At 37.3% G+C, this 24,778-nt stretch overlaps 1 long non-coding RNA gene across 1 annotated transcript; it reads right to left on the bottom strand.

The window, feature by feature from the left end:
* Positions 1–8,103: 8,103 nt before the first annotated feature.
* Positions 8,104–23,819, bottom strand: LOC128778305 (uncharacterized). Its single transcript, XR_008423857.1, has 3 exons — positions 23,680–23,819; positions 15,206–15,326; positions 8,104–9,165 (listed from the first exon to the last, which is right to left on the bottom strand). It is a non-coding gene; the product is annotated as an uncharacterized LOC128778305 (long non-coding RNA).
* Positions 23,820–24,778: the final 959 nt, after the last annotated feature.

Here is a 24,778-nt window from a genome sequence, read left to right as displayed (position 1 = left end):
TAATGTCTCTTGGGAACCTTATTCATATTTTACCTCATAAAAAATGAAAAAAAAAAAAAAACAGAGGTACCTGGTTGGCTCAGTCAGTTAAGACTCTTGATTTAGGTTCAGGTCATGATCTCACAGTTCGTGGGTTTGAGCCCCATGTCAGGCGCTCTACTGCCAGTGTGGAGCCTGCTTGGGATTCTATTTCTCTCTCTCTCTCTCTCTCTCTCTCTCTGCCCCTCCCCCACATATGTATACTTTCTCTCCTCCCTCTCTCTCACTCAAATAAGTAAATAAACATTTAAAAAATTTAAAACAAAACAAAAAGAGAATCTGCTCTCATGCTCTGGAGTCAACAGGAAATCTATTTCATTACAACCTTAGCCTGGATACCTGCAGGAAAAAAAAAAAGATGGATGGATGAATGAATGGTGGACTTGCCTTCCATGAAGTGGAATCCAGATATCCAGGTCTCATTCCAGTCTTAATCAAGCATATGTGGTTACACTTCCATTAGCAATATGATTCATTACAACACAATTTACCCAGACTGCAAGACTGATATCCCCAAAACATGACATTTCATATGTTTCCTTTTCTTCATTTTGAGTGACAGAAACCAGCACCAGGATGTTATCCAAATCTTGAAATATTCCTTCCTGTATTTGAAGCTGGAAAAACTGCAAGGCACTCTGACCCAAACACACACTGTAATAAATGTGTGCTATTTTCACCCCAGTTACTACTGTATGTAGCTTAAAATACAAAAGCCTCTAATAAAACAATGACTGTTTAACAAATCTAATGATGTACTTAATGTAATGTAATGGGCCTCATCTAAATACTATATAATTGTGTCTGTTTTTCATTGCTTTATATTCTTTCAAATAAAAGATGATTTTATAGAAGTTGAATTCTGGACTTTCTTTGCTATAATTACATATGTAATCATATTAACTATATAATTACATTATATATAATTTTTTTTATTTGAGCTGATTAGTGTTGTTCTTTGGTGCTTCTTTTAGCAATCAAATGCAATTACCACTGTTCTGTAATACTGCCTCTCAAAGTTGTTATTTCACTCTGAGAGCTGTGACTGTCTTGTCTTTATTTTTCCTCTTCAGGACAATGTCCACAACAGTGTTGCTAAATCTTTGCTGAATCGGATCACTATTAATCTACTTAGCAAAGGTAACATCTGTAAAAGATATGATTCGTTTTAATGAGTAGAAAGCGAGTAGAGTCCTACTTAAGTGTGGTTTGCTGGACCAGGAGAGCAGCCTCAACATCACCTAATAGCATTGTAAAAAATACCTTCACCAGGGTATCCTGAGTGGCTCAGTCACTTAAGCATCTGACTTCAGCTCAGGTCATGATTTCATGGTCCATGAGTTCAATCCTTATGACAGCTCAGAGCCTGGACCCTGCTTTGGATTCTGTGTCTCCCTCTCTCTCCACCCCTCCCTCACTTGCACTCTGTCTCTCAAAAATAAATAAACATTAAAAAAAAAAAAAAAGCCTTCACTAATCTAAAGTAACATTCCCTGACCCATTTCACCTATAGTAAAGGTGATATTTTGATCACCATTTATATCTGCAATAGAGCAATTTGGGAGGGAAAAAGAATTATTTAATTATCTCCTAAAACCCCAGCACTTCATAATAATAGTGAGTGCTTACTATGTGCTGCACACTATTCTAAGTTACACTTTGTGAATTAACACTCTCAACCCCCCCGCAAAAAAAAAACTCTGAGGTAAGTATTATTAATCTTCATTTTGCATATGAGAAGAGTGAGTCAAACTAAGTAAATGAGAGGATACATCATCTCATGGATATAAAGACCCAATAAAATAGGTCAATACTCCCCCCAAAATTAATCTACAAATTCAGTGCAAACTCCAATCAAAATCCCCATTGAAAAATCATCGAACTCGTAGCAGATCCTAAAACACATATAGAAGAGGAAAAGCAAGAATAAAAACAAGAATATCTAAAATTTGGGGGCACCTGGGTGGCTCAGTCGGTTGGGCATCCAACTTCAGCTCAGGTCATGATCTCGTGGTTTGTGAGTTTGAGCCCTGCATCCCAGCTCTGTGCTGACAGCTCAGAACCTGGAGCCTGCTTTGGATTCTGTGTCTCCCTCTCTCTCTGTCTCTCTGCCCCTACCCCACTCGCACTCTGTCTCTCTCTCTCTCTCTCAAAAATAAATAAGCATTAAAAAAAAAGAATATCTAAGATTTTGAAGAAGCAAAAAGAGCAAGATGATCCTCTGTGATAATATAAACCACTATGGCAGATAAATACATTAATGGAGCAGATCAACAAGTCGTGTCTATGAGAACTTTATGTAGACAGAGAAAGATTACAAATCTGTGGAGGAAATAGTGTAGTATTCTAATTAGCTCTCCATATGGAACAGTAAATTAGGCCTCAATAAATTAGGAACAATAAATTAGGCCTCACCTCACAAAACCACATATTTAAATCTATGCTGATTAAAGGCATAAGTATGAAAAATAAGACTTTTAAAACTTCAAAAAAATTAAAATTAGGTGTTTAGACAAGGATATCACACACCAAAATTAAATGACAAATCACACACTAAGAGAAGATACATGCGATGTATTTAAAATCCAATATCCCTAGAGTAAATTTCTTAGAATCATACAAATCAACTTAAAAAGGGCTATCCAGTTTTTTCAAATGGGCAACGGATAGGAATAGAATTCACACAAGAATGATCAATAAATGTGTAAAAAAAAAATTACCTTTCTCAGTCAGCAAACAGAAAAATATTTTATATACAAAAGATTAGCAGAACATTAAAAGTCTAATAATGTAAATAAGGAGCATGAGGGGATGCAAGCACCCTCAATGCACTCTATAAAATTTGCTACTAAATTTTAGTAAATATCTAGTGAAATTGAAAATGCACATATTATACAAACTAGCAATTCTACTTCTAAGAATTGATCTGGAGTCCCTCTTTCAAGACTTCACTGGAAATCTATATGAGGATATTTCAGCTAGCATCCTTTATCTCAAGAAAATATTCACTGAAAGATCAATAGGTTAAAAAATTGAAGTATATTTATACAGTAGAATGCTATAGAGTCTTAAAACCTATGAATATTTCCACATGCATCAACATATTTAAATCTCAAAAAAAAAAAAAAAAAACAAATCTCAAAACACCATTTCTTTTTTTTTTTTTTTTTTTTTCAACGTTTTTTATTTATTTTTGGGACAGAGAGAGACAGAGCATGAACGGGGGAGGGGCAGAGAGAGAGGGAGACACAGAATCGGAAACAGGCTCCAGGCTCCGAGCCATCAGCCCAGAGCCTGACGCGGGGCTCGAACTCACGGACCGCGAGATCGTGACCTGGCTGAAGTCGGACGCTTAACCGACTGCGCCACCCAGGCGCCCCTCAAAACACCATTTCAAGACACATGTATGGAAATTTTTACAAACCATGAAACAATATTATATTTTGTTTATGGATACAAACACATGTATTAAGAGCATAAAAAAATAGACCAACTTCAGGATGGTGATTACCTTTGGGGTTCAGGGAAGGGAATAGGAAAAGCAGGCCTTTATCTTTATCTGTTTGGGTTTTTTAACGCTTATTTATTTTGAGACAGAGAGAGTGTGTGTGCATGCTCGCAAGCGGGGGAGGGACAGGGAGAGAGAGGGAGAGAGAGAGAGAATCCCAAGCAGGCTCCTGTGCTGTCAGTGCAGAGCCCAACTGGCATTCGAACTCACAAACTGTGAGATAATGACCTGAACCAAAATCAAGAGATGCTTAACTGACTGAGCCACCCAGGTGCCCCTATTTGTTAGGTTTTATTACTTCAAAAAGAAATTTTTGAAGCCAAAGTAACAAAATATTAGCACATATTACACAGTATCTAACTCTACTATTGCCACCAATTTTGTAGTCTTATATGGTTTAATAATTTAAGAAATGAAATACTACAAGCTTCATTTATTTGTGTTCCTAAAATTTTGTTCCAAATAGTAATCATCAACTAACTTTACAAGTATGTATGAGAAAAGTATTCTTCTCTAAAAAATAATGACAAAAAAGTAGTAAACTTTATTTTTCTCAATTGTCACTATTATATCAGGTATCTATAAAATTGTGAAGAAAAATATTTAAATGTATAAATAAAATGTTTTTATTTTGTATAAATTTATTTATTATGTATAAATGTATTTATTATGTACAAATAAAATGTTTTTATTGAAGTGGGATGAATGGCAAAGAGAATTTTCTGTGTCCAGAATAAACATGAAGACTATAAGAAAAGAGGACTGTAATTTATCCTCATGAACCCATCTAGATAGAATGCACTGCTTAAATGAAGCTAGAAATGATTGTTTAGTGCTTCGGGGGGTTTTTTTAGAGGACTTGAGTGACTTACTTAGGTATATGAAGCAAGATAGCAAACTTGGAGGCACATTTAGACTTCATTCCAATAGATATTTCTTTGGTAGGTAAAGTTGCCATATGCCCAGCTGCTAAAACATTATCTCAATTTCACCTGCAAAAATTAGATTATCTGATTTACATATGAGGTGTTAGAGAATTTTGGGGCGCCTGGGTGGCGCAGTCGGTTAAGTGCCCGACTTCAGCCAGGTCACGATCTCGCGGTCCGTGGGTTCGAGCCCCGCGTCAGGCTCTGGGCTGATGGCTCGGAGCCTGGAGCCTGTTTCCGATTCTGTGTCTCCCTCTCTCTCTGCCCCTCCCCCGTTCATGCTCTGTCTCTCTCTGTCCCAAAAATAAATAAAAAACGTTGAAAAAAAAAAATTAAAAAAAAAAAAAAAAAAAGAAAGAGAATTTTTATTTGACTTTGTACATACAGTGTGTGACTTCTTACAGCCAGTGCCCTTCGGAGATTCTAAACATTGAAAAGATTATGGAGTCCTCCCATCCCACTCCACTGGTAATTCAAAATTTCATTATGGCACAAAACTTCCATGCATGCCAAAATTACAAATTCTTTTCTGGTGAGCACAGCATAATGTATAAACTTGTCAAATCACTGTGTTGTATACCTGAAACTCATGTAACAGTGTGTGTCAACTATACTTCAATAAAAAAATTTTTTTAAAGATAAAAAATAAATTAAAAAAATTAAGAATTCTTTTCTACATTTTTGAATGTGAAATTCTGGACAAAAATGTTGAAATTAACTTGGTTATTTTTAGAAGAGAAGGTGCCCTTGCATTGCTGGTGCCCTGAACACGTCATAATCTGTTGGTTAGTCCTGTACTGTCTCAGTTACCAATAAACTAAAGGGTTCTTTAAGGCAACCCATTATTCCAAACCTCCTAAGTAACTAGGAAAACTACTATAGGTTTTAAGTTTTCTCACTGGTTCCAGGACTCAGATTCTAGTCTGACACAGCAAAAGCTCACATAATTGAATGAGTAGTACCATGCGACTGAAGCCTAAGATAGAAATTTCTATTTCTCATTCTCTCCCACAAAACTAGACTGTAAGACATTGGTGGAATTTGGACTTACAACCTTCTGGATATGCTACATGAACACTTTTTGAAGAGACCATGCTCTTCAGCTTCTGGACAGCTTTTGTTGTGTTTGCTACAGTGCAATTACTAAAACAAGATGGCTGAAATGCCTTTCCAGCCAGTGCTGCAGATCTCTGGAAATAAAGGTCATTCAGGAATATGCACACCCAAGTTTCAAAAATAAGGTTAATTGTAAGAAGTGGGCATGGCTTTAACCCAATTAATTTTAAGCCCATGCAATCTTGCCAAAGGGCTTTACATTTTTATAAACTTATTTAGCAAACTATGATTTTCTATACAATTCCCAATTAGGTGATGGAGGAAATGTTCATTTGTTACATTGCAAATCATAGTAAGTCACTTGTTTTCCAGTTATCTAAAGACATAAAAAAAGTATATATGTTAAAATTCACAAAAATTCTAAACGGGGTGCTTGGGTGGCTCAGTTGGTTAAGCATCTGACTTTTGGTTTCAGCTCAGGTCATGATCTCAAGGTTTGTGAGTTTGAGCCCCACATCAGGCTCTGTGCTGATGACAGTGTGGAGGCTGCTTGGGATTTTCTCTGTCCCTTTCTCTCTGCCCCTCCCCTTTCTTGCTCTCTCTCTCTCTCTCAAAATGAATAAATAAACTTAAAAAAATCTAAATAGGTCAATATACTGATTTTTAAAAAGAAATTCACCAAAGGAATCATACACAATAGTATAGTAGGAAATACCACTTGGGACCTTTTTTGTCTTTTTCTTTTCTTTTCTTTTCTTTTCTTTTCTTTTCTTTTCTTTTCTTTTTTTGTTAAGACTATGGTTTGGTAAATCCAAGAACACTATCAATCTGTCAATTAATCAGTGTTATTGAGTACCTATTACATGAAAAGAATCATGATATTGTTGTATGAACTATAAAAGAGCATGAAGTGTAAGTTTTGCCTTTAAGAGATTTATAATTTGGTCAGGAAGAAAAGATTTAAGTACATTGAAACATAAATTACAATATATGAAAACAACATGAAAGCAGACAGAGGCAGTTTATGGCCAGTGGTCCAATCAGTGGTATAAACTCCAAATAAAAGTAATGCTTTAGTAAATGGAAGAAATCATTATACAACAAAATTTTGTATGTGAACATGTTGTTATTTAGCCAAGAAACACTGAAGGACAGGCAAGTCACAGATCAGTTAAGCAAGAGGATTGGTTCCCTTGCTCCAATGTTGAAACAAACCGTCAGGTCAAAACTATTTGCAGATAAAGGGGAGGGCTAGTGGGTCAATCTCAGGAAGACCAAAAACATCTACCACTTGAAATATTGGAAATACGGTGCCATTAAACTCAATTCTTAAAATTCTCTTTTCTCTCTTTTTTTTTTTTAATTTTTTTTAACGTTTATTTATTTTTGAGACAGAGAGAGACAGAGCATGAACAGGGGAGGGGCAGAGAGAGAGGGAGACACAGAATCTGAAACAGGCTCCAGGCTCTGAGCTGTCAGCACAGAGCCTGACGCGGGGCTCGAACTCATGGACCGTGAGATCATGACCTGAGCCGAAGTCGGACGCTTAACCGACCAAGCCACCCAGGCGCCCCTCTTTTCTCTTTTTTAAACACAGTTGTAGAGGTCTGAGTTCATCCCACACCTTGGTTCATGCCCACTATCGTGCACCAGGCAATGTCCCTTGCTCATTTTGTTTTAGTTTATTTATTTATTCCCTCTTGTCTCCATGTTTCACTCCCTTTTCCCTTTTCCCTCATAGAAAATATTTGACATATTTGACCTGTTTAACGTGTATGGTCACATTTGCTGGTGTTCTTACAAAATGGATATTATTCTTTTGTCTGCATGTATTTGTTACAGCTTTATCAAGATATAATTCACATACCATAGAATTCACCCATTTAAAGTGTACAGCTGTATGGTTTTTAGTATCCTCATTGAGTTGTGCAACCATCACTACAATCAATTTTACACCAGTTTTAGCGTCCTCAAAAGAAACTCTGCACCCATTAAAGAGGTAATCCTCATCCCCCTCTGCCCAGCCCCTGGCATCCACTCATCAGCTTTCTTTCTCTACAGATTTGCCTCTTCTAGACATTTCATATAAGTGGAATCATAACAATGTGTAGACATTTCATATAAATGGAATTAAAATGTGTGGCCGTTTGTGTCTGGCTTCTTTCACTAAGCATAATGTTCTCAAGGTTTATCCATGTTGTAACACAAATCAGTACTCCATTCCTTTTTATGGCTGGCTAATATTTCATTGTATGGTCATATTTTGTTTTAGCCATTCATCAGTTGATGAACATTTGGGCTCTTACGAATAATACTGCTATGATCACCCATGTACAAGTCTTTCTGTAGACTATGTTTTTGGTTCTTTCAGATATATAGCTGGGAGTGGAATTGCAGGGTCGTATAGTAACTCCATGTGTAACATTCTGAGGAGTTGCCACACTTTCAGGGTGGCTGCTCCATTTTACATTTGCACAGCAATGTCTCCACAATCTCACCAACACTTGCCATTTTCTGTCTTTTTTATTATAACCATCAGTAGGTAATAAGTGGCATTTCATTGTGCTTTTTAAAAAAAAAAAAAAAGATTTTATTTTTAAGTAATCTCTATACCCAGCATGGGGCACACATTCACAACCCCGAGGTCAAGAATCGCATGCCCTAATGTCTGAGCCAGACAAACACCTCCTCACTGTGCTTTTGATTTGTCTTTTCCTCATAGTTACTGTTAGGCATCTTTTCATGTGCTCAGTAACCACTTGTATATCTTCCTTGGAGAAATGTTTATTCCAATCCTTAGCCTCTTTCCAAATTGGGTTGTCTTTTTATTATTGTGCTGTAAAAATTCTTTACATATTCTAGATACAAGTTCCTTGTCGGGGCTGTCCCTTCAATTTCTTGATAGTATCCTGTGAAATAAAAAGGTTATTCATTTTTATAAAGTCTAATTTGTCTGTTTCTTCTTTTGCTACTTGTGCTTTCGGTGTCATATCTAAGAAAACGATTATGAAATACAAGATCACAAAGATTTACTCCTACGGTATCTTCCAAAAGTTTTATTATTCTACCTTTTACACTTGGCCTTTGATCCATTTTGGGTAATTTTTGTATCTGCTGTGAGGTTTGGATCCAACTTCATTCTTTCACATGTGGCTGTCTGGATTATCTCCACTGACTTATATGTCTGTTCCATATACCAGTACCATAATATCTTGATTATTGTTGCTTTACGGTTAGTTTTGAAACCAGAAGGCAGGAGTCTTTCAATTTTGTTCTTTTTCAAGATTGTTTTGGTGCATATATTTTTAAATTTATAGCATGTTTCATTTTTATCCACATATCCTTTTTATAACTGATTTTGAAACAAAGTCCTAATGATAATTCCATGTAAAACTGCTTTTTCCTCTTTATGGAGGTGCTCTGCCCTTCCCTTCTCTGGGTTGATTAAAAGTCAAGGCTCCTCTGGCTCAAACTGACTGAGGCAGTTTCCAAACAAAGCCTTTCTGTGAGGTTGGCAATTCTTCCTTCTTCCTCAAAGTTCCTCAGACCAGGTCTCATCTCTTTGTATTGTTGTTGTTGTTTTTAACTCTTGAGACTTTTTGAACAACTGCTCTATCTCTGATGATTCCAGTTGAGCTGCTCAAATTGAAACCGAGTGAATGTCTTAATAATAGGCTTTGGGGGGTATATTTTTTAAAGCACGTGTATATAAAGCATTCACATAGAGATAAGCATAAGTCATAATAGTACAGGAGTGTACATTTATTTTTAATTTATGCAAATGACATTGTGATAGATGTAGAAATATAGAGATACATCTTATTTTTTTCACATAAGTTTCTATACACAACCTTCATAATTGACAAAATGTAAACAAAATGGTTTCACTCCCTCACCAGAATAGAGTATAAATGTTAATTTAAAAGTTGTTTTAATGTTTTATTTATTTTTGAGAGAGAGAGAGAGAATGAGTGGGAGAAGGGCAGAGAGAGAAAGAGATAGGAGATCCAAAGCAGGCTTGGTGCTTGAACTCACAAACTGTGAGATCATGACTTGAACGAAAGTCGGAAGATCAACCAACTGTGCCACCCACATGCCCCATAAATTTTAATTTAAAAACAAACAAACAGGGGCACCTGAGTGGCTAAGTCAGTTAAGCATCAGACTCTTGATTTCAGTTCAGGTTATGATCACATGATTCCTGGGATCCAGCCCTGTTTAGGCAGAACCTGCTTGGGATTCTCTCTCTCCTCTCTCTCTGTCCCTCTCCCTGCTCACATTCTCTCTCTCTCTCTCAACATAAACAAACACTTAAAAAAAAAAAATACCCTCCCTTACCAGGTATTAAGCCAGCTCTGTTGGCTTTTTTTTTTTTTAATGTTTATTTACTTCTGAGAGAGAGAGAGAGACAAATCACGAGCAGGGGAGGGGCATAGGAAGAGGCAGACACAGAATCTGAAGCAGTCTCCAAGCTCCAGCACAAAGCCTGAAGCAGGGATTGAACTCACAGACCATGAGACCATGACCTGAGCTGAAGTTGGATGCTTAACCAACTGAGCCCCACAAATGTGCTGAAATCTATCAGAAAATTCATCGCAGCTATGTCACCATATGAGCCACCCACATGGCCAGGGGCATAAGGGACAGAGGTATCTAAATTGTGAGATGTGTAATAACCAACGTTGATAATTTGACAAGTCTAGCAAATCTCTAGCTGCAGGACTATAGCAAAGCTTTAAGGACACTAGAATGTGGGAAAAGTCCCCAGTAAAGCAATGAAGTAATGGGTCAGTGAATAAATCATTTGTGGAATTGATTTTTGGTGAACTAGCTTGTGGCAAATTCACTCATTATCAATGAATTGACTTTTGCTGCATGGGCCTGATGCAACATGTAGAACTGGAATGTATAAATGTAGGTTAGGTCCTACAGTCTCCACCACAATGATCTTGAATCCTACTTTACTGCAACCTGTGGTAAGGAATACACTTTGCAGCATGACTACATGCACACACATGCATACACACAACACACACAAAAGATTCACATTGCCTTCACTCCAGGCAATGCACTCTGATATTTTCTATCCTATTTCTTTTATTTTTTTTAAATAATAGTTACAACCCAATAATGTGATTTCTTAATAATTCAATTGGTTTTGACCTGCAGTTTAGAAAACCTTGTAACAGAAAACCTGTTGTAATTTTGAATCTATAGTACAAGGTTAATAGTCCCATAGCACCAAATTAACATGTTTAATACTGTTTTGGAGAAAATAATGGATATGGTTCCAACTGAGTGTTCCAGGATACAATTCCCCACTGCAAGGGAACATTCTATCTACTCTAAATCCTATCGTGGGACCATAGGGAGACCTTGAAGCTCCACATTGCTGTTGTGGCTGCTCTGGCCTGATGGGTCACCGAGGAGCTAATTAAAAGGCTGAGGGGAGAGAAATGCCTTGGTCACCAGATGCCTCACTAATGGAGCCCTTTCTTTTCCTCTACCAAACCTGTTTCACTTTGCACTGCCAAAACTGGCTGGCTATCTGCTGTCCATAGGAATTGCTCTTTCCCTTGCTCTGCTAAAACAAACACCATCTCCACCTTTTCACTTCTTCTGTCCTGCAATCAAGTCAGCAACCATATGAGGTTTCCTAAAGGGTAGAGTGCTGGCAATGAGAATGCACTTATTGGGTAGAAAAGCCTCATGCCTTTTCTTTCTCCCTTGTGCTGGGTAGGAAAAAACAGAATTGCACATAGATTCTTGTGGTGAGTTTTCAAGTGCAGCAGTGTTGATTTACCATCATTTTAAGAAAAAACAGACTTGGGTTGCTCTGATGGGGCCTTCATGTCATCTGCCTGAAACCAATATTTTATGATACTATTTCTAATTTGGTGACATATGAATATTAGAGGGGAAAATGATAAAAACATACACCATGTGCTATTGTATAATGTCTCATCATTTAGCCATGAATTTAAACAAATTACATGCTGATTATACTTCAAGTGTAAAATGCTGAGGGCCTCTTCTGCCCTTTTGAGTTCAATTAAATTTTTAATTACTTGGTAAAGGAAAGCACTTCAGGAAAGAGAGGTGACATTTCACCCAAAAGCTTTTGTAAAATTAAGAGTTGAAGAACAATGATATTTTTATCTGCTATTGTTCACTGATGACCAGCCAGTCTATTTGTTTGTCTGTTTTTGTATTTAACCATCTCCATGTGTCCATCCCCAATGGACTTGTATCAGCCATACTGGATGCTGATAGGAAAGATTAGAATCAAAGATGAAGAATAAATAAAACCTCACCTATTTTCAGGTTTTTCAAATTTCTGGGACTCATCCTTTGTCGCTGGAGCTTTCCATATTGAAGTTAACCCAAAACTTAATTTAGGGAGAATGTTTGATTAGCATTCCTTCAGTTATGAGGCCTTTACAAAGCACAATGTTTTCTTGGCATCTTTGTTAGATTTATTTTCTTCCTTATCCGTGTGAGCATCTTTAGAAGAAGATGATGAAAGAACTGAACTTTGAAACGGACTTACTGAGAAGGTAAATGTGAAGCACTCAATTTGAAAAACTGAGAAAATACAAAACTGAGAGTGTTATATGAGTATTTGAGGATTCTGAAAGCCTAGGGCATGTGTTGGATAATTCTACCGAAATGCCTAAGAATCTGTTTTGGAATTCCAGGCCTACATTGGAGAGGCTGATAACTCAGTGAGTTAGAACATAATGCTAATGAGCTGAGATGACAATCATGGTCCTTGTTTGAGTTACTGGGAGTCATTAAAAGAAATTTTGTTACTTTTACCCCCCACTAAACTTCTAACCCCAGTGACCTGCTGGAAAATTTTCTGCTACTGCTCAAAATAGGACTGGTTGAGGACCATGAGTGATTATACTATCGTTACTCAGAAAACCTTCAAGTGCCTGGTACCTGATAGGCACTTGATAAACATTTGTTGACTGATTAGAGATGTCCGATTGTTACACAAAGAATACATTTATTCTTCCTGGAAGCAGTGATGTATAATGGGAAGAAGACCAAACTTAGAGTTAGCAGCCTATCCTGCCAATTTTCCAGCTAAGTGATTTGCAGCAGGATTAAAAAAAAAAAACAAAACAAAAAAAACAAAAAAACTCCCTATGGCTCCATTTCCAAGTCTGTAGAATGGGGAAACTTTGTCTCCAAAACGACCTGTGGAAGAATTACGTGGGTAACAGTATGCAAGAACACCTGACAGACTGGGGCCTTTATCAAATGTTGGATAAATCAAATCCTAAATTTTCTGTTGTCGTGAATGAGTTTGTCTTCAATTTTAGTCTTTCCACCAATAATTTTAATCTATTTATTTTGTTCTCTGGATTATGTAGTATTCTTCCTCCCTTAAAAATAATCAACTCATTTTTGGCAAAGTACAGATGGAAGCAAAAATAATAGGAATATTAAATATTACAATGCCAATAGAAGGGATTAAGACCAACTTTGAGGTATTAGTAAGACCACAGAGTACCGCCAGGCTCCTGAGTGTATGTGGGTAAAGGAGGCAGGGAATCCAATAGTAACTTCCCTGGCTAAGTACAACTGCAGCATTTCAGAGAGAACTCAGTCGATTATGATTTTATGCCATCCTCTGGTCAATGATGGCCTCTTGGCAGTTACCTAAGCTGATGTTATTGTTGTTGATTAGACTAATATGAAGAGTTATGACAGCTGCTGGAGTACTTTGCTTCAAATAAAATGAAAATAGGACCCAAGGAAACAGAAAAAGATACAACTGAAGGAGCCAAAAATCACCTGAGTTAGAAGAGGCCATTCTGAACATATGCTCAGCTTCTAAGGAGGCTGACAACTCCAGAATGAGACAGGCCAGGCTGTTCGGGAGCTGCCCCTTGTCCTCTGCCAGACGTGATGATCACTAACTGTCACATGAATAGGCAGAGCTGGGCCTGGCCCTGAAACTGCAGTGAGGAGCACTGGCCCAGCCAACAAGCCTGCAAAGCAGTTGGAGAATAGAAAAATGCTAATGTCCTGGGTTTCCTCAACCCTCAATACACAATCTAAGTTCCAACATATGGTCAACTGTTTTAGAAAGGTAAAGAATTGTTTTTAGGAAAATCTGGCCATTTGAAAATCAGCTTAGAAAAGTTCTTATAGTTCAGAAGCTTTTTAAAGTTTATTTATTTATTTTGAGAGAGAGAGAGAGCTGGGGAGGAGCAGGGAGAGAGAGAGGGAGGGACAGAGAGGATCCCAAGAGGATCCACGCTGTCAGCACAGAGTCCAGCATACCGGGAGATCATGACCTGAGGGGAAATCAAGAGTTGGATGCTTAACTGACTGAGTCACCCAGGCACCCCTATTTCAAAAGCTTTTGATCTCAATGATATGTCTATATAATTTTCATCACTGATCATTTTAATATTTGAAATTTTTTTTAAAAACCTAGCTCTTCAGATTTCTTCAATTCACGTTGCAATATCCTATTTCTAAAGAAGGACATGAATCTTAAAACGTAATTTTGAGACCCTCTGCAATATGAAAAGTGGTTTAAAATAAGATGAAAAAGGGGCACCTGGGCGTCTCAGTCAGTTAAGAATCCAATTCTTGATTTCGGCTCAGGTCATGATCTCACAGTTCATGAGTTCGGGCCTGAGTCAAGCTCTGTGCTGACAGTGAGGAGCCTGCTTGGGATTCTTACTCTCTTGGGGCACCTGGGTGGCTCAGATAAGGGTCTGACTTCGGATCAGGTCATGATCTCACGGCTTGTGAGTTTGAACCGCAGGTAGGGCTCTATACTGACAGCTCAGAGCCTAGAGCCTTCTTTGGATTCTGTGTGTTCCTCTCTATCTTTGCCCCTCCCCCACTCACACTCTCTATCTCTCTGTCTCTCTGTCTCTCTGTCTCTCAAAAGTGAATAAACCTTAAAAATTTTTTTAAAACAAGATTCTCACTCTCTTTCTTTCTCTGCCCCTCCCTCGCTCTCTCTCTCAAAAATAAACATCTAAAAATTAGTAAATAAAACAAAATGAAATGAAATGAAAAGTTTGTTTCCATGGTCTGACCCTGCCTAGTCCAGTGTTTTCTTATCTTAAGTTGGCATTCCAATGTTTTCATATATACTGGTAAGCTATAACAACAATGCCCATCCACTTTACACTGATAAAGAAGATAGTTCTGTGATTTTTGGCACCCTTTGGAGTACTTCTCAAAGAAAAGCCTTTGTTAGTTTACCTTTGCCTCTCTCAGACTGGGATATGACCCGACTTGCTTTATAGTCTACAAGTTGAGGAGAGTAAATGCTTCTGCTTAGCTTCCTCATCTTGCCATGTTTTCCTACAGCTTGGCCCAGCAGATTCTCTGCCAAAAATCATCTGAAGCAACAGATGTATACTGCAATTGCCAATAAATATGTGTGAAGGGGAGGGCGCTCTAGAGAGATGGGCTGTGTTTTAGAGTTGTTGATACAATGACACTTACTTTCTCATCTTAGAAATTATTTTTCTTTGTAATTTAATTAAAGCTGGAAGTCAGTGATAGGTGTCCTCTTAAGAAATGCAGAGAGGTACTAAACTTAAGTCCAAAAGTGAAGATTGTTTCCCCCATCACGTGAGTTGTATTTCTTTTTTACTTTTTTTTTAAGTTAGCAAAAAACACTTTATTTAGTTACTGTGCTGAAAAATATGCTGTGTCCACAGCATACACTGAATATATTGCAAGGATTACTCTTCAGTGTTGTAATTTCAGACTGAAGTGCAAAGGCTTCATAACCAACCAACTCAGTTTTAGCACTAAAGTTTGGGAAAAATAAGTCAATAAATTTTATGTTTCCAAAAGAAAACCTGGCATTCTAGCATTTAATTTCACCCTGACTATTCCTCTACCTAAAATTTAAACTTCATAATGTATATAAATTAGTGCCCTTGTTATAGAAACACCTTTATTTTCAAAAGTTAGGAAAGTTATAGGAGTCTAATGAAAACTTAGCCAAAGCAAAATCACTGGTAATAAGGCATACTTTTTTGAGAAAGATTTATTCCTTCATATTTGTATGTATTATTTAAATTTATTATTGAAGAAAGATCCATGTCTGTTATAAGGTGTATAAACAACATAGAAGTAAAAAGTGAAAGTTCCTTCACCCAACTCCCAAGAGTTAGTATTAACTATCTTACAGGTATTTGAAATATATAAAAATTTGTCACATTAGCATTATATATAACATATATAAAATAAGTATAGACTTTACAAAAATGTAATTGTATTATAATCTGCTGCTTGCTTTTCCACTTTACTACACTTTAGACATCTTTCTTTGTCAGTACAAGAAATAAGTAGAACAAGCTATTTCACTCTTCCCTGTGACTAAATATTCATTTAAGTAGCATAATTTTTAACAATCTAACCACTACTAATGGGATCAAGTTTACTGTTACTCTTTCATGACTATCAACACTGCTCTGTAGAATAGAAATCAAAGCAAGGGCACCTGGTTGGCTCAGTTGGTTAAGCGCCTGACTCTTGATTTTGACTCAGGTCATGATCTCACAGTGCATGAGTTTGAGCCCCACAACAGGCTCTGTGCACTGGCAGTGTGGAGCCTGCTTGGGATTCTCTCTCTCTCTCTGTCTCTCTCTCTGTCTCTCTCTCCCTTTCTCTCTCTCTGCCCCTCCCCTGCTCACTAGCTCTCTCTCAAAACAAATAAATAAACATTAAAAAAAAAAAAATCAAAGCATAGTTTTGTTTAAATTTTTAAAAGCTATTTCACATTGTCCTCTTTGGTTCTGTATTCGATACCTCTTGTGTCCACCTGCATCTTGCACATCTTTTATTTCCATTATTGCTGCAGCTTTGTGCTGCTGTCTGCAGCACGACAGCATCTCACTCCAGCCTGACCTCATTATCTCTCACTTTTCCTCAGGGTCTATCAGGCTGTCTGACCGATGCCTGGGGACACTAATCAGCTTTCACCAGTGCGTACACCTTGAAATACGAAAGGCTAACACTTCTTGGTGTGACTCTTATCCAATGAGGACAGGAGCTGGTGGGTAAATGCTCCCCTCCCCTCTCCCATTCTTTAGGTGGGCAATTATGAGGCACAATTCACACATCCCTTCAGAAGACCCCTGAGAGATCCAGCCCTTGACTGCCTACAAGGGTGGTGACTGACTGGAAAAAGCTCCCCGTGGATGGGCTTTACCGTTCCCTTTTCATTCCCCCACTCCTATTCCATGGTCTCAGGATCTCCTTTTGGGGGGAATCTCAGTTAAGACAGGTACAGATTAAACCCGACCAAAGGTGACTGTTTCTTCTCATCCTCAGCCACATCAGGCATTGTCCACCTTTTTAAATGTTGTCAGTCTTATAGGAAATAAATAAATCTCACTGTTTTAATTTGCAAGTCTGAATAATAGTAAGTTACATATTTTAAAAAAAAACAAACTTTAAAACATCAGCAAGTAAACCATGATCAAGAGTCTGTCATTTCTTCCAACATTAAAACCCTAAGGAAAAATACTTTGTTGCCTTTTTCCCCCAGATGAAGGTAGTACTTTCTGATTTTCACACAGTAACTGACACCACAAAGATAATAACAAGGATACAACATGACCAGAAGTCTTTTCTTACTGTCTTACAGACTTTGACATATTAAGATAGGACTAGCAAATGATGGCTACATAATTTGAACTGGGTCCTTTGTCCACATGTGTCACACTCTGATAAAATGCTATTTGCTAATAATTCCTATGGTGTAAATACACCTATCCATCCATAAAATGTTAGAGCTGAAATAGACATTAAATTCCATCTTGTTCAGTGTCCTTACTTTGAAAATGGGGACACTAAAACCCAGGGAAGGGAAGTGACTGAATGACTCACCCAATATGACACAGACGGAGAGAGCAATAATCTGGGACTCCTGACTCTGGGTTCGGTGTTTTTCTTAATAAATTATGTTCTCCTTTCAGAAACTAATAATTTGGCTTCTCCAAAATGTCCTTAGCCCTTGTGTCTGGTAAGAGCCCATTTACTCTTGAAATATAATAAGGTAAATAATGCTATTCATAATTTCACCATAGAGACATTACAAAGGACTACAGGTTTCCCCTCTAAAAGTAGAGCTTTCCTATGAAAACTTTGTAAGCCAAAATGGCATAAAGCAAAGAAGCACTTAAAATTAATTTATATGGGTGGGAATGCAAGCTGGTGCAGCCTCTCTGGAAAACAGTATGGAGTTTCCTCAAAAAAACTAAAAATAAGACTACCCTACGACCCAGCAATTGCACTACTAGGCACTTATCCAAGGGATACAGGTGTGCTGTTTTGAAGGGACACATGCACCCCAATGTTTATAGCAGCACTATCAACAATAGCCAAAGTATGGAAAAAGCCCAAATGTCCATTAATGGATGAATGGATAAAGAAGATGTGGTGTGTGTATATATATATATATATATACACACATACCACACACACACACACACACACACACACACACACACACACCAGAGTATTACTTGGCAATCCAAAAGAATGAAATCTTGCCATTTGCAACTATGTGGATGGACCTGGAGGGTATCATGCTAAATGAAATTAGTCAGTCAGAGAAAGGCAAATATCATATGACTTCACTCATAAGAGAACTTTAAGAGACAAAACAGATGAACATGAGGGAAGGGAAACAAAAATAATATAAAAACAAGGAAGGAGACAAAACAGAAGAGACTCATAAATATGGAGAACAAACTGAGGGTTACTGGAGGGGTTGTGGGAGGGGGGATCGGCTAAATGGGTAAGGGGCATTAAGGAATCTACTCCTGAAATCATTGTTGCACTATATGTTAAGTAATTTGGATGTAAATTACTAAAAAAATTTTATTTATTTTTTTTAATTTTTTTTAACGTTTTATTTATTTTTGAGACAGAGAGAGACAGAGCATGAACGGGGGAGGGGCAGAGAGAGAGGGAGACACAGGAAGCAGGCTCCAGGCTCTGAGCCATCAGCCCAGAGCCTGACGCGGGGCTCGAACTCTCGGACCGCGAGATCGTGACCTGAGCCGAAGTCCGACGCTTAACCAACTGACCCACCCAGGCGCCCCTAAAAAATTTTTACATAAAAAAATTATTAAAAAATACAGGAAACAACAATGTTGGCAAGAATATGGAGAAAATGAAAAAAATATGTATTTATATAGAAAAGTTTTTGAGTATTCCCAGGCCCCCTGCAAAAAAAAACAAAACAAAACAAAACAAAACAAAACAAAAAACCTCTCAGCCTTTTCTGATACCATAGGACATATCTTGCTAATGGATGCCAAAATAAATCGAGATAAAGCACAGATGCTCACAGACAGAGTTCAAAGCTATGGCAGCTTGATGCTGAGTGTGGTTCCTGAGTTCATATTTCTTTTGGTTAGCAAAAGCAGGAACCAATGCAGGTCTTTCATAAAAGCAAAGAGGAAAACTTTCAAAAAGCTGGGGATACCTATGTTTTTAAAGAGAAATATCTAGGGAGGTTATAGCTTTTTAATGGTGACCTCATGAAAGAGCTTTCTAATGGCTCCAAAATTACAACTGCAAATCCTAGAATATTCAGATCCTGGCATACATCACTATTCAAAGGTGACATACAATATGAGGTCAAGACAAGAATCTAAAATTAAAACCAAAATAAAACAAAACTGACAGTTGCTAGTGAAAAATCAGTATCAATGAATAAAGGCATTAGAGACTTTAAATTTATTAGAAGGCTACAGCTACTAGCAGTGTGAAGAGAGCCTGGAGATCTACATCTCACAAGACTACATTCCTGAATTAATTTTGTCTCTTTGGTTATGTTAGAGATTTACCTTAAGTTTTCATATGTATAGTTTGCATTTTTTATGATAAAAATTTATTTAAAATAATGAAAGTTTTAAAAAGTCCACAGAGGTGATTTATGTATTTAGCACAATTGAGTTTTAAATGCATACTTTCAATTCCTATTATGGCTAATTAACCCTTAAATTCTGCTGAGTTGGGTTTACCCATATATTATTTCAGTACAGGGAACTGCTAATATTTGTGGAGCACCTGCTAAGCTCTATGCACTTTACATAATTTCAACTTTATTTATCGCTAGTCCCTGTCCTAGTTTGAGTTGCCCTAAAACCAGACCTTTAGACAGGATTCTAACACAAATAGTTGTTTGAGAGGGGAAGGCAGGGGAGTGGAGACCTGGGACAGGAAAGGCAGCTAATAAAGTTTGTATTTCCAAGCTAGCTACCACTATGGGTAACTGGAGATCAGTCCTGCTGGGGAAAAAATCTGGAAATTATTGCCAACCACACTCCTGAATGATCCCACCCTAAGGGTAAGACATTCTGGTATGTTGGTCAGTGTTTAACAAACAGCTCTGGAAGACGATGGGAGAGTTCTTTTTTTTTTTTTTTTTTAAGTTTAAGAAAGAGAGCATGGTGGGGGTGGGGGGCAGAGAGAGAGGGAGAGTGAGAATTTCAAGCTGTCAGTACAGAACCCATGTGGGATCACGACCTGAGCCAAGATCAAGAGTCAGACCCCCAACCTACTGGACCACCCATGCCCCCCAAGTTCTGATTTGTAGCATTTGCTAATAATTCCCGTGGTGTAAAATACATCTATAGTTGCCAATTTCAAGCTATCAATGTGACATCACTGAACTTGAAGTTGGAAAGGGATGTGCACTATAGGTTCTTACAAATGTGTGCAAAGCATCTGTAGTACACCACTGTAACCCTTGTCATTGGGTAAAGACTGCTCTGAATCAGGGAGCAGGGTCCACTTCCAGCAGGCTATATAGTCGGCAAAGTGAGCTTTAGAGGCCAGAGAGATGTAGTTGGTGGCATGGAAATGTGGTAACGGTAGGAGGAGAAGGGGAGGCTCCAACAGAAAATCCCCATGTTAATGATGACTAAAGTGTGTACAACTTGTCAAAGGTCATGTCACTAATAATGGAAGAACTGAGATTCCAACACCAACTTAGCTGATACCGAAGCCCTCTTGTATCTGTGTATTGCCGCTTCTCCTAAAGCAAGTGGTATCTACAATGCATTAGTGAACAAAGAAAATTATATTGTATTATTTATGGTAGATTAAATTACCATAACAACTAAGTCTAAATAAGTAATGGCATAAAACGATAAATTGTTATCCCTGGGAATGAATTCAGGTTTTCTAGAAGGGCTGTCCTCTACCTAGTCACTTAAAGACCCTTTTTATTCTGTGACTCTGACATCCCATGGGGGGATTGTAGTTATCAGTACCCAGCCAGGGCCATTTCTTTAAAGCCATGGTTCCCATTCTATTGGAGAAACAACTCACATGGCCATATGTAACTGCAAGGATGGCTGGGAAAGAGTCCCTCACTGGGCAGCTGTTTCCCAGCTACAGCTATACAGGGTGATGCGAGGAACAGTTGTCGCTGGAGCTCAGGCCTCAGGATAGAGTAAATGGTGAGACCAAAATAATTAATGGTGGAAAGTATGAAGGAGGAGATAGATTGAGAGTTCCAGGAGGGTAGAAAGCATGTCTACTTTGATCCTATGATATTCTTGGGCCTTGCATGGTATCTAACACATAGGAGTTAATGCACTTAGGGGTGCCTAAGTAGCTCAGTCAGTTAAGGGTTGATCTTGGTTTCACCTCAGGTCATGATCTTGCAGTTTAGTGAATTGAGCCACGCCGTGGGCTCTGCACTGACAGTGTGGAGCCTGCTTGGGATTCTCTCTCTCCTTGTTTCTCTGCCCTCCCCCACTCACGATGTCTCTATGTCCCTCAAAAAATAAATAAAATAAATAAAACACTAAAACTACAAATCTTTTTTTTAAAAAGGAGTTAATGCACTTAACATTTGTTGAATGAGTGAAAGAAGGAATTTGGATTCTATGCTCTATGTAATGTGGAACCATTAAAGAGTTTGAGGAGAAGGGACAGAATCAGAACTGTAGTTTAGTAAGATAACTGAAAATAGCACCTGAAATTTATTTGAAAGGTTAACTACTGGAAGTAGAAAATAATTTACTTAGGTATATGTTACTAATTTCCATCTGTTGTGACTTTTTCTTTACAGAACATATAAATGTGGATTTATTTTATTTTTTTATTTTTTAAAATTTACATCCAAATTAGTTAGCACATAGTGAAACAATGATTTCGGGAGTAGATTCCTTAATGCCCCTTACCCATTTAGCCGATCCCCCCTCCCACAACCCCTCCAGTAACCCTCAGTTTGTTCTCCATATTTATGAGTCTCTTCTGTTTTCTCCCCCTCCTTGTTTTTATGTCATTTTTGTTTCCCTTCCCTCATGTTCATCTGTTTTGTCTCTTAAAGTCCTCATATGAGTGAAGTCATATGATATTTGTCTTTCTCTGACCGACTAATATCACTTAGCATAATTTTTTTTTTATTATACACCAATCTGGCCTCACCAGGGATTTAATAATCCATAAAACTAATAAGTGTTAGGTACAATGGCACTGGGACTGTGTGATGCAATGCACTAGCCGCTAGCTACACGGGCCTTTTGAGCACTTGAATTATAGCTAGTCCAAAATGATGTTTAAGATGTTCTGAAGTATAAAATACACATCAGATTTGAAAAATCTAGTACAAAAACAAATGGTAAAAGTTATCATTAGTAATATTCTATGTATTGGTTAAATATTGAAAGAGTAACACCTTATATATATTACGTAAAATAACACATTATTGTAATTAATTTCACTTGTTTCTTTTTAGTTTTTTTTTTTTTAATGTGGCTACTAGAAAATTTTAAGTTACATATATGACTTGGCATTTGTGGCTTGCGTTATATTTTATTAGACAGCACTGCTCTAGTAGATATCAATTTTGTATACCTATTTAGCAGTTTTCGTCCCAAAATAATGCAAATCAATTGCAAAGTGAAGGTGCAAATGTTGCAAAAGATGCAGAAGTTAACTAACCCATTGGAAGTAGCAGTGAACTTCTTAGCTCACATGTAAAGCCTTACCAGTGTAGGATTCAGCAGAGTTGAACCAGCAGACCACAAAGGAAGAGAAAAGGAACAGGGACAACAATTCAAAGAAAGCAACTGAATATTACAGGAGGACCTTGAGAAAATGTATGAAGTCTTCAAATATTTTTTGCAAAACTAATAGTCATAAATAAACCACAAAGGTCAAATGAAAAAAGAATATCTCATCATACATCAAAAACAATAACCAATATAGCTCATTCAAAGAATTCAAAGAATCAGTGATGTTGCAAATGTAGTATAACTTTCCTAACTGTGAGATAGATCAGTTTCATAAGTTGTAGTTTTATTTTTAAATAGGAAAACCCAAATTATCTGTTTTTCATTATTACTACAAAATTTAGTGTCTGATTTTAAGTACATGCAAATATATGTAAAATATTTAGATGGCTGGTTAATAAAAAGGAATCATAAAAATGTATGTTTATCTTTATAAGATACATATATCTTAATATCTTACTGTTTAAAGTTTATTTATTTATTTTGAGAGAGAGAGAGAGAGAGAGAGCTGGGGAGAGGCAGAGAGAGAGGGAAAAAGAGAATCCCAAGCAGGCTCCACCCTGCCAGCAGAGAGCTCAATGCCGAACTTGAACTCACAAACCATAAGATCATGACCTGAAGAGTCAAATGCTTAACTAAGCCACCCAGGCACCCCTTAAATATCTTATTTTAGCTTAAACATAAATAACAGTATTTTGTTTTGTATGATTTGGGATTTCTTAACCAGTACGTGGCTGTGGGGCCCTGGTTTGTTGAGTGTGGGTTCACTATTTAGAGTTCCATGTATCTATGTCACTTATCTCACTGCCTACAATTTTCACTTTTACTTTTTTAAAGCCAAGTGAGAACTGATAGATACCTGCTTTTCCAATCTTTTACAGTTAACACATCCACTACTAATTTCATAAAGACTTTTTTCAGGGTCTTACCTGCTTGCATTTTCCAAAGCATTTAACTTAGTTTTCATTGGAACAACGTTCCTTTTGCATTTGCATACCCATGTTTTATTAACAATCAATTTGATAGTATTTAAATTTCATAAGGACATTTATAACAGTATAATCAGGTTTGGGAACAAGTATGACAGATTTTCTTCGGGCCCACAACTCACCTGGAAGGAGAAGCATACAGGCACCATGAGCATTCATTGTGCTCTGGCATCCCTTTGAAAATGCCCTTTTAGGGGGCCAGTTATCCCATAAATGACAAGATTTCCTGACTTGGAACATCTGGAAACAACTGGGAAGTATGGTATCTGGAAAGAACATGGAGAAACCAAATTCTAGCCCAGCTCTCCTGAAAGTACTCTATACTAAATATATAAATATATATAAACCTCATAGAACACAAGCTTTTCGTTCTATGTTGCACATTATATTCCTGCTCTTTATGTGTACATAAAAATAAATCTTACAAAAAAAGTATGGAAACACACACACAGATCTGAAAATTCTCTCAGAGTCAGCCTGAAAAATAACTAATAAAAATATTTGCAGATGGGAATTTTTTAATTTTGTAAATAAGAAAAATAACAAACAATATCTCCAGAGAAGAGGAAAACTCCTTGCATATGCATAGTAGATACTAGGTGCTCAATAAATATGTGATGAATGACATACAGGCTGAAAAATTTCTGCCAGTGCATACTAAATCAGCTCATTCTGATGTCAGTGATATTTACGCACAATCAAGAAACACACCAATATTAAGCTAGATTCTCCAAATGAATGTGTGTAGCAACCAAAGTGTGATAAAGGTTACCAAAGTTGTCATGGGATGAGTGAAATCATTGCAATACTTCTATCTGGGAAAGCATAGAACTAAAGGACTTGGAAATAGTACCTGAAGTTTTCAATGCACAAGCAACCTTCGAAGAGATACAGACTCCTTTATGTCATTAAAGAAATCAAATTAAGGCACTTCAACATCAGGATCCAACAGTACCAAAACCAGAGCTAGAGTCCTACCATGTTTAAGATTGAGAAACTACAGTAGCAATCCCATGGGTTAAATTGTCCTTAAAGAAGACTTTGTATTAACATATTGCAGACAAAGAACATCCTTTGCAGTCAAGCATGTCCTTTGCTTATTTCTCTCTCCTCCCCTCCTCTAAAAAAAAAAAAAAAAAAATCTATTTGTCAGTGCATAATGACAACCCAAATATTTACATAAAAGATCAAGGGCAAAATTCCTCAAAGCACCAAAAACTA

Source organism: Panthera pardus, unplaced genomic scaffold (genome assembly GCF_024362965.1).
Source record: "Panthera pardus isolate Hobbes unplaced genomic scaffold, ASM2436296v1 HiC_scaffold_2, whole genome shotgun sequence".
NCBI classification, from domain to species: domain Eukaryota; kingdom Metazoa; phylum Chordata; class Mammalia; order Carnivora; family Felidae; genus Panthera; species Panthera pardus.
This window is presented reverse-complemented; position numbering and strand designations above follow the sequence as displayed.